This window comes from Pinus tabuliformis, chromosome 8, assembly GCF_031772625.1.
Source record: "Pinus tabuliformis cultivar Carrire ecotype Pingquan chromosome 8, CPIR1, whole genome shotgun sequence".
In the NCBI taxonomy this organism is placed as follows: domain Eukaryota; kingdom Viridiplantae; phylum Streptophyta; class Pinopsida; order Pinales; family Pinaceae; genus Pinus; species Pinus tabuliformis.
This window is the reverse complement of record NC_142294.1, coordinates 1,659,630,946-1,659,642,380: the sequence shown is the minus strand read 5'-3', so window position 1 is coordinate 1,659,642,380 and position 11,435 is coordinate 1,659,630,946. Positions and strand designations below refer to the sequence as shown.

The 11,435-nt window shown below is 39.6% G+C and overlaps 1 pseudogene; it reads left to right on the top strand.

The window, feature by feature from the left end:
• Positions 1-8,803: 8,803 nt before the first annotated feature.
• Positions 8,804-9,647, top strand: LOC149242560 (putative gamma-glutamyl hydrolase 3 pseudogene; annotated as a pseudogene).
• The last annotated feature ends 1,788 nt before the right edge of the window (positions 9,648-11,435 follow it).

The following is an 11,435-nucleotide window of genomic DNA, read 5'->3' as shown; positions in this document are numbered from 1 at the left end:
AGGAAGGTTATGTACAGCCGAGATGTGGTGTTCAGAGAGGTGAAAGATGTTATTAAACATGAAGTCCAACCAAAGGAACTTGAGAAGATAGAGTTTGAGCTTAAGGAGGAAGAATCATACTCTACAACAGAGGAGGAACCAGAAAATGAAGAGCTATAAACTCCGGGTGTGAGAAGATCAGTTCAAGAAAGAAGGTAGCCAGAAAGGTATAGTCAATCTACTTTCTATTCAAATATTTCTTCATCTGTTACTAATGATGATCCCAGAACTGTGAAGGAAGTAGTAGATTCAAAGGATAGCAAACTCTGGAAAGAGGCCATGGTTGATGAAATGGAATCTTTGTACAAAAATGAGGCTTGGGATCTAGTGGAGCTACCGGTTGGAAGGAAACCTATTGGCAGCAAATGGGTGTTCAAGAAGAATACAATTACAGAAGGAAAGGTGGAGAAATACAAAGCTTGGTTGGTAGCAAAAGGTTATTCCTAGGTGCCAGGAATTGATTTTGGTGATATTTTTTCTCATGTTGCCAAGCTAGCTTCTATTAGATTACTTTTATCTATTGTTGTTGCTTTTGATTTTGAGGTTGAACAAATGGATGTGAAGACAACATTTCTTCACGGGGATCTGGAAGAGGAAATCTACATGAAGCAACCTGAAGGCTTTGCGGTGAAGGGTAAGAAAGAACTGGTATGCAAGTTAAATAAGTCACTGTATGGGTTAAAACAATCACCAAGGATGTGGTATCAGAAATTTGATACATTTATACGGGGACTTGGCTTCACCAGAAGTAAAGAAGATCACTGTGTGTATTTTAAATTAAATGGTGACCGTGTTATTTATTTGGTCTTGTATGTGGATGATATGTTGTTGGTTGGAAATGACAAAGAAATTATCCAGGATTTGAAGACCCAATTGTCCTCCAAATTTGACATGAAAGATCTTGGTGCTGCAAACTATATTTTGGGCATGGAAATTAAAAGAGACCAGGCAAAGAGGAAGCTCTAGTTAAACTAGAGGAAGTATGTCGAGACAATACTGCAAAGGTTTAATATGCAGGATAGTAAACCTGTGAAGGTTCCTATTCATGTAGGTGTAAAGTTATCTGTTGAATAGTGTCCCAAGACACAACAAGAGGAAGAGGACATGTCCAGTGTTCCATATGAAAGTGTAATTGGTAGGCTGATGTATGCGATGGTCTGTACTAGACCAGACATTACACATGCAGTGGGAGTATTGAGCATGTTTATGTCAAAACCAGGGAAGGAGCACTGGACAGTAGTGAAGCAGGTTTTCAGGTATTTTCATGGCACTAGTGATTATGGTTTGTGCTACCAAGGAAGACAGGGATTGGACATAGTGTTGGATATTCATGGCTTTGTTGATGTAGACTAGGCTAGAGATCTGGATTAGAGAAGATCTACAAGTGGGTATGTGTTTAACATATTTGGAGGTGCATTTAGTTGGATGAGTAAGAAACAATCTATAGTGGCACTATCAACTATAGAGGCAGAATACATGGCAACAACTCATGCAAGCAAGGAAGAAATTTGGTTGCAAAGATTGTGTTCAAGTATGGGGTTACTACAGGGAGCTATAAGGATAGACTGTGAAAGCCAAAGTGAAATTTTCTTGGCAAAGAACCTTGCATATCATTCAAAGACAAAGCACATTGATGTTCAGTATCACTTTGTGAGGGATATGATAGAAGACAAAAAGGTGTTGCTGGTAAAGGTGGACACTTTGAAGAATACTGCGAATGCATTGAAAAAATCTATGAGCTCTGAGAAGTCCTCTTGGTGTAGAGAAACAATGGGCGTTGCAGGGCTGGATAAATGACTAAGCTCTCTTGTGGCCCCCTGTGGAAAGAAAACAACAAGTGGGAGAATGTTTGGGTTGTGTTATATTCTTTCCACGACTAGCCCCGTAGTTAACCGGGGGGTTAGAGGGGGGGCGAAGCCCCCTCTTCATTGCGCCGATTGCGTAGCCGGGGGGCGGTCAGAGGGGGTTTAAGGGGTGCAGGTGACCACCCTCTATGGGGTTCGGGGCAACACCTCAGAAAATTTTGTTTTTTAGACCCTATATTAGGTTGGGCGGCCCTACCTATGGTTTTGTGCATGATTTTCACACATGGTTTTGGACGCGATGGTTTTTGGTTAATGGTTTTGTACGTGATGGTTTTCAGCCCATGGTATTGGATGCTTTGGCATGTATAAATATGTATTGTAACATTGAAAGGAACATAATGAAAAATCAAGCTGGTAGTCCTGGTTTTGGGATCCAGGGGAAAATCTCCGTGTATATGTGTTTTATGTGTTATGCTCTTGCATTGTTTATTTTCTATGTTTTAGAATTCGTATGCAAGTAATTTCTGTACAAGGTTAAAACCTACAACATTATGGAAGCTACAATAGTACTATATGGACCTAAAAATATCGTAGTGATTTAATGAATTATGCATGTAACAATCATGATCAAACTACATGTAACCTACGTAACATGATGCTTGATATATAAAACACTTCATTTTCACTGTTATACTTATTATAATATCTATGCCATATATAATTTCCTATTTAGAGATATCCATACCTAAATACCAGAGACATGTTCCCTTTTTCATTGTAAATATTGGTTTCGAAGGAAGGTACTACATTTACTAAGATTGAGCTCCATCTTGGGCCTCTTAAATTATTAATGTAGAAGCATCCCTAAAAACAACTAAGTCAATGAGCACACTAGGGGAACATGATACAAATTAGCATGGCATAGGTGAATGATATTCACTTGATTACAATAAACACTATAGTGTAATCGTGATGAGAGAAATAAGTATAACATAATTTGGGTGTGGATAAAGAAAGTCCACAATAATGAGAGGAAAGGAGTTTGTGGGATGATGATGCTCCCAATATAACAACTAGATTGCAATAGGAAGAAGAATATGAAAATAATAGTGCAATCTAAGCACATGTGAGAAGGATTTTCATCCAAGGAGAACATGTCATTCAATTTATGCATGTTATGTCTTATTCACACACATGTGAGGAGAAGGGAATTTTTTAGGTATGTGGCAGTGAATGCACATTATGACCTTGATGAGAAAACATTATAAAGAAAGTGCATAAGGGAATAAAAGGTCATTATGGAAGTTGAAGTTAAATAAACACATTCCATGAGTTTGGGAGGGAGCTAAAGGTTTAGGTAGATGCTAAAAAATCATTAAAAATAAATGAAGGGTTTAAGAAATTAGAAACACTACTACATTTGGGATAAAAAATTATGTTTATTATGACATTATTTTTTATCATTTGTAGGTAAATCTTGTTATTATATTGTAGTGTCAAAATAGAATATGTAAATACAATGGTCTTAATAAGTCTACTATGTTGGTTCATCAACAATTATCAGAGCCAAGAAAGAGCTACTAATAGAGAAAACCCAATGTTTCCTTCTATATTTAGAAAGCATAGAAAAATAAAAAGAACCAAAACACTGCCAAGCCCAACAAAGAGGGAAACTAGGTCGGTTCAATTCTTACTTGACAGAGAATTAAAGTATGTCCAAAAAATAAAATTGAGAGAGCCCATATATGAGGAAACTAAGCATATCATAAATGAAATGTTTGAAGATAAGTTCAAATATGAAGGCTAACTAGGTCTAAAATTGTTATCTAAATCAAAATCCACAACAGTAAACTTGTAATTATATGTGATTGTGTCGACTAACATCATTAGAGGTAGAGTGGAGCATGATTGGGGTGTCCTTGGAAGACACCAAAAATTTGATAGGGAGCACTCCATTCTTTCTCACCAAATAGGAACAAAGAGTAATCAAGAGACTATTATGCTAGTCTAATGCTTCCAACATTTGTCTAGTTTCTTTTCAATCAACTTCCTTGGACAATTGACCACAAACAAGGTAATCTTCCATGTGATAGTAGATTTCTATAGTCCCATGGAATTTAGTATCATTAGTGTGACGAGGGATAAGGTTAATGAGAAAATCCTGAACCAAATCATTCATATTCACTTCCTCCCAATATGTTCTCACAACCTTAATGCCCTCCATAATGAATTTAACAAGAATATGGATATTGGTGGCATGATTGATGGAAAGTCAAGGCCATTGTAGTGGAATCAATTTGTTCTATGGTGTGACAAAGAGGGGATTTTCCTTTTCAAGAAACTCACAAATCCATAATCAAAATAAATATTACTAAGTTTGTAAACTTTAAATAAAGACAAATAACAAAAACTGAGATGACCTAAGTTATAGACTTGCAAGAATGCTTGAATATGATGAGCTACATGATGCATAAAATAAGAGAGTTACTTTAAATGGAGAGGCACAATTAAAGGGTATACCACCTTGTCTTGGTCGTAAGTTTCTCTACTTGGATAATTATATCTACCATCCCTTCTTAAATCATCATGTAGAAACTCTCTTGAAAGCTGATGTCTTGCCTTTGCAATCCACACCTCCTCATAAACCCCCTCTGACATGAGAGTGTCAATCGATACATCAACAAAGTTGCACGTAGCAGTCAATAATGAACTAAGGTTTTTTTCACTTGAGAGATGTCAATTGTCTCCAACTAGCACCCCGTGAGGGGAGATTATGACATTCATTTTTATAGAAACAAATTTTTTCCCTTCGGCCTTGGAATTGGTTGTAATTTATAAATAAATAAATAAATCTTAAAATATGTTACTGTTGGCCCTCGTTTTTATCCAATTTTTCTTAAGAAAACACACTTAATTTCTATATTATCCATCCATTTTCCATCATATACACTTCATTTTGATGTATTTATGCATATTCAAGTATATAAATTTAGTTTTGACATTTTTAGATGTTTTTATGAAAATTGAATTTTAAGTGCATTTTTGGATAGAATCAGAAATTCCCATAATGGCTTCATGGATGTCATATTTGCAGGACACCTGGGCATGAAATGAGCACATTTCTAGAAATCTTGGGAACTAAGATTGAACTAATTCTTATTGGTTCGGTTAAACCAAACTTAAACAAGCCTAGTCAAAGTTGGTCAAACAGGACCAGTCATTCAGAAAATCCCTAGTAAATAGGGAAATTTTATGATTTCATGGGATTTTTGTTGCCTTATATGGACCTAACCCAGGTTCAGAAGAGTTATTTAGCCAGAAAAATCCCGCAGTTGCCAGCCCTTTCAGCAACAGCCCGCGAAACGCGGGCTGAGGTCTCACCCAAGGTAGCAGGGGAGGGTACTGGAACCAGGTTTCCGCACCCTTGGGATGTCTTGATGTGGTCCAGAGGGCTAGCGCACCGTTCTATAGCCTCGCGCTGCTCTGCTTTTGCGCAGATCCAAAACAGGGTTATTCCTCAATACTAATTACTTAATGAGTTATTATAGATCAAATCTATTTGTGACGGTCTTTAAGCAAACATTTAATCAAGATAACCAGTGCGCGCATTCAAACGAGATACAGATTTGCATTAACCCATAACATAAGCATACGCATCTAGATTCAATAGAAATATAAATTAATTAGATCCACAATAGTTCAAATTTAACACAGTATTTCGGAACCAACTTATCTTTATTAAACTTCTTTCGTCAATACAACTAGATCTACCCTAGGCAATCAATTGCAGGGGTCCGTGCACACAGCTGCGGACTCTACCAGGCCTCCGCTCACACAGCTACAAAGCCTCTATCTACCACCCAATACCCTCGACTTGGACTTACAAACGCACATATAATCTTCACAAACCCATAGCACTACCATTTGTTCCAACTCAAAAACTGCCTTCTACCCTTAGAGCCCCATTGTATTTATACATTCCCATGGTCCGCGAACCATGGGTAGGCCGACATACTCCCTATTATTCTATATTATTTCTTGCGCGGACAACCCTTTGGATCGACCTTTTACATTTCGCGCTCCGCATATTTTAGAGTTTTACAATATTTTTATCCTAACTTATAGGCTCTAAGCCCGAAAACTATTATGCGAGACCTCTGCTACCCAATAGTCCCCACACAATCATCGTGACTCGTCCCAAGTCACATGTTGGTGCAGCGAGACGCACTGCCTTGGCTTCACGGTTCACCTCCCTTAGAGTGACGCTCTTCGTCCTGTTTCTCCTTCGTTGTCCCCTCCAATGCTTCGTCCAGCTCCTGCTTCATTGTTTCTACCAATTCTCACAACTGATAATGCTCATTCTTCTCTGCTTGGTCAACACAGAGCACCCCCTCATAGGATTTTAGCTCTAGCGGGGGAGCCGTATGCGCCCACTTCCTTTCTTCGTATCTTCTCTTCGCACTGTCTGCTACAGCTTGTGTTCCAATTTTGCAAGATCCTTGCTGCTATCCGTGAGATCCCAATCCTCAAGGTACGTCAGAGATGACTTATTAACTACACTTCTACCATTGGTCTCCATCTTTCCATCCTTTCCCTTATCATTTTTGGTTCGCTAACCAGCCCATGGGGGAGGCTGCGGCATCGAGACCAATTCTGCTTCATGTCTACTAATTTCCGGTACATCCCCTATCGCCGATGTTGAACTCTGCGTGGTGCCTGCAGTTTTCAACACCATATTCTTCAGAAAGCCCTACATCTCCATCGACCATATCACAACCCTTGGGCTTACCCCTTGATCATAGATAATGAAGAGTTCCATAGCAGTAGGAAGGCATAACATCTTACGGTTCTTAAAAGTGCAGCTCACTCGGTGGATGACCCCCTGCGATTTATAAGTGTATCGAATTTCAAATTCATTGGCTCCCACCTTTTTTGGTGCCCTCATGTTAAGCTTACGGTAGATCGTTCCAGATTTAGCTCATACCCCATCTCTTTATTGCCCGCCACCCACTCCCGTTTGCCATAACTGAGACATCTTGTCATGAATAGTGACAACAACAGTCACCTCCCTGCTTATCATTGTAGCAGCACAACCCTTACTGCGAAACCACGACCCTTGTGATAGGCCAAATATACACGCACCCTGGCGGTCGCGCATCTTCCCCCCAGACCACTTTATCGTCCCACGCTCTCTTTCAACTGGCTGGAGCGGTGAGACTGTCCTCCAGGCGGTTAGTCAGGCAGTCGACCCCCTCGTGTAGAGCTTCAGGCGACTACCATTCACCCTCCCCAGGAAGGGGTCTCCATTAAGCTTAGCAAGCTAGACCACACCCCCATATGTAACTTCTTTTGACTACATAGGGTCCTAACCAATGCATTCAGAGTTCGCCAGCGAATTTCTCGAACTTGCTGTCATATAGTAATACTAGATCATTCTCCTTGAAAGTACGCACCTTGATATGGTGATCATGCCATGCTTTCTCTCGTTGTTTCTGTACTTGCTCATGGAATCTAGCCAAAAATTGATCCTCCTTCAGTTCCTCTAGTTGTGCGATTCGTTCCTCCAAAGCCCCGCGGTCTACCATGCCTGCTAATGCCACTATTTTCAAACTAGGTACAATGTACTCCATAAACATGATGACTTCCTTGCCATAGACTAACCAGAAAGGTGTCTGGCTCGTCAACTTCTTTCACATGGTTCAGTATGCCCATAGCACGATAGGGATGCGTAAGTTCCAGTCGTTTCGTTGCGGATTACATACCTTTGTCAATGCAGTCTCCAAAATTTTGTTGAATGCTTCTGTTATCACTGAAAAGTCTGTTGTAAAAAATTTTTAGCCTAGCTTAAAGACAGGGTGTTTTCGCAGCGCATAAATCCGTTAGCAGTTTCGCAACGCCATCTGTTTTAGTGATTTCGTAGCGAAAACACTGACCTTGCACTGGCTGCGCTGCGAAATTGGGAAATGACAGATATTTAAGGTGAATTGATGGAAACACTGCAGGAAACGAGGTTTATCAAACTGTTATATGTGGGCCTGTACTCCATTGAAGGAAGAGGATGATATGGTTCGTTTGCAATATGCATATTCTCATTGTTGTCACTTCATTGTTTCTGGCAAACGCTGGGGCTATAGCTTATGAGATTTCTGATTATATTGTCACTTCATACTGAGGAGATCATGGGACCTGTATTATTCCTTGCAGACTTGCCGTTGTCTGCATATGCTTTGAAGGGGAACATTCCAGTGGTAGTTTTACTTTGCGCTCACAGCTGTTGTGGCAGGTTCTCATGATCACCAACGGAGGTCCATCAAAACTCTGTTTCATACCCAAGTCTCAAAATCGTGGTCCTTTTTGAAACCAATGCTCGATCAGAATCGGTTTATGAGAAGGCTTCTTTTCGTCGACTTATTCCAAGTTGTCGTTGCCTTGTGTCAATTGAAGGTTTTTACGAGTGAAAAAAAGGATGAAGCGAAGAAGCAACTATTCTATATACATTTTCAAGATAAAAAGCCCCTTGTCTTTGCAGCTCTTTATGACACATGGCAAGATTCTGAAGGAGGAGTATTCTTTACATTTACTCTTTTGACTACACGTTCCTCTAAGGCGTTGGCGTGGCTTCATGATTGAATGCCTGTTATATTGGGGACGGAGGGCGCAATTGATGACTTGTGGAATGACCTTTCTGGCTTTACATTTGAAATAGTTACTCAGCTATACGAAAGGATTGTTGTGTCCCAGTACCAGCTTTCAAGAGGAGCCATGAAGGACCCCATGTTCATACAACTAATGAAAATGCTGTACATTATTGTGAGACAAGATGTCATTCTTGTGGCTATTTTTGCCGACTTCCGATCGATCACCCTGGTTTGCGTAACACAGTGTATGGCAATATGAGAAATGTTAAATTCATTTCAGAATCAGAGGAGATTGATATTGTTGGCAGAAGCCGAGAAGCGATGGCTATGGCCATGACTGTACTACTTGTGTGTCTTAGTCTTTTTATTCATGTCCTTAATGCAGAACAGTCTCTGCGTATCCGTCTGCCTTCATAAGATGATGCCATAATTCAGAAGATGCCAAAGCCGAAAGGAATGGAGCTCGTGAAAAGCTCAGCACGGTATCTAATGCCTCATACATCGCGGCTTCTTATGTCAAATTCGTAGAATCGGGGGGTGCCAGGGTTGTTCCTTTAATCTACAACGAACCCACAGAAGTTCTCGAATAGAAATTTCAAGCAGTGAATGGTTTTCTTTTCACCGGCGGAAGCGCTAAAGATGGTCCTTATCATTAGACAGTTGAAAAGCCTTTTTGGAGAGCTCTAGAAGAAAATGATAATGGAGGATCCTTCCCTGTGTATGCCGTTTTCTTAGATTTTGAGATTCTTAGCATGATAGTTAGCAGAGATATTAACATTCTTGAAAGATTTGATGCTGTGAACCATCCATCAACCCTATCCTTTGAGAGTGACGCTGCGAAGAATGGTAGCATATTCAAATGGTTTCAGCCTTATATACTCAGTAAAATGACCTCAGAGCCTCGTCTTTTCCAGAATCAAGTGTTTGGGATATTTTTATGTACAGTGGTTGGAGATTTTAATGGTGAGGATATCCAGTGACTGTTGTACAGTGGCATCCAGAGAAAAATACATTTGAATGGGAAATACTAACAATTCCTCACTCTGCAGATGAAATTCAAGTAACTCAAAGTGTTGCCAACTTTGTTATTAGTGAGGATCGAAAAGGCCGGGTTCATAGGTTTAACTGTGAGAGGTTGACAGAGCTTATATCTGCAATGATTTAGCAGAGTGAACAGGTTAAGGATCGGTTCTATGCAAAACATGAATCCCTTTTACACAGCTCTTGGCAGGTGATGGTTACAATAACCCATCAAATTGGCGTTGATATAAACCTGGCTGCTTGCCATGAGTAGATGTTTCCCCAATACAATTTGTATCAGGTCTTGGTCCGAGAAAAGCTGCATCATTACAGAAGGCTATTTTAAGGGCAGAAGCGTATTTATTCTCATAGAGACTTATTGACCACCCTTGGAGCAATGAAGCGGTTTGTATTTATAAATGCTGCAGATTTCTTAAGGTTTAGAAGGACTGGACAGGCTGCCTATAGTAATCATGTCATGGATCCATTGGATGATACCAGAATTCATCCAGAGTCATATAACTTCGTTTTAGCTTCTTATGTCAGGCAGCTATTGAAGCTCCAAGGATTCTTAATCTCTCGAGCAGTGAACACATTAGTGAATCTTATGGGGAGGATTTCATTTTCATTTTCAATGATTGGCATACATCTCTTCATCCTTGTTACTTGAAGACAGTCAAATTTTAGGTTGAAGCTGTGTTTTATTTAAAAATTATACAGCAGTTTCGTAGCGCGCTACGAAACTCCTGTAGCTGCATGTTTCAGTTGAGCCAGTTAATTATGTACATGTGACTGCAAATCTTTTTGAAAGTTCTGTGATCACACAGGTATATGGAAAAGGGTGGCCAGCACATCAAAGATGTGGCAGCCTGTGCCATTTTGAGTAATCAAAGATAAAAGGCACGCTTCTTTGGATTCGAATATGGTAAGGCGCATCAAAGACCGACAAACAGGGGCCTATGTTTCAGGGTAACAGAAATGTCATTAAAGACAAACATGGAGCATTAAAGGTTCATCACAGCCAAACTAAAAGAAGCCATTTGTCAGAGAATGAACCTGTTCTCTCATTTTCCTCGCAAGAGTACCAGTTTGATTGTAATAAATGATATTTCCAGCATGATGTAGAATTAGAGTTTTAATTGTTTTAGGAGTCCAGCGCTGTAAATGAATAGTCAGCTGTAATTATTAGTTAGTTAAAGGTTAATAGGTGTCATCATAGGTAGAATCGAGCTCCCCTCATGATGGAGGAGGAAGCTCCAAGAAGTTAGGATCATATTCCTATATATAGCCAGATCATCGATGTATTAGGGGTTGGAGATTTATGAAAAACAGAGTTTTTATATTGGCTGATGTAAAAGACTTGTGACAGTAATAGAAAGATTACTTTTTCTTCTCAAGATTCATATTGTGTTCAAATGCTCAAGATGTGTGTGGTTTTGTCTTATCTTTCATATTTTACAGCTCAATAGATATGCAATCACTCTGAATTCACCTAGTGCTCAGACTTCCTGTGTATATTTATGAGTTGAGGTTCCTTTGAGAAATGTTTTGAGTGTTTAAACATCATATGCCTTGACTTCCATGAATGAGTAGTTGATAGTTTACTGCAAAGGTGCTTGACTCCATGAGCCCAATGGAAGAAATCTTATTTTGTTGTTCCAACCAGCTTATTTCTCATGTGTTGTTTAAAGAGTTAGCCATCTTTCCTGGTCATTAATCCATATTCATAATCTGTGAGAGAGCCCTCTCTGACTAAGGAGGCTAAGCCTTAGTCTAAAGCCTGGTTTGAAATAGTTACATGAAATCTTGCTAAGTAGCAGCCCTTAGTACCTGATTTTGTGATAACAGCTTCAACGGTCCCATTCACTTGCAGGTGGTATGGCATACTCTGTTGATGATATATCTAGCATTCCTCAGAGAGTGCGCTGTTCAT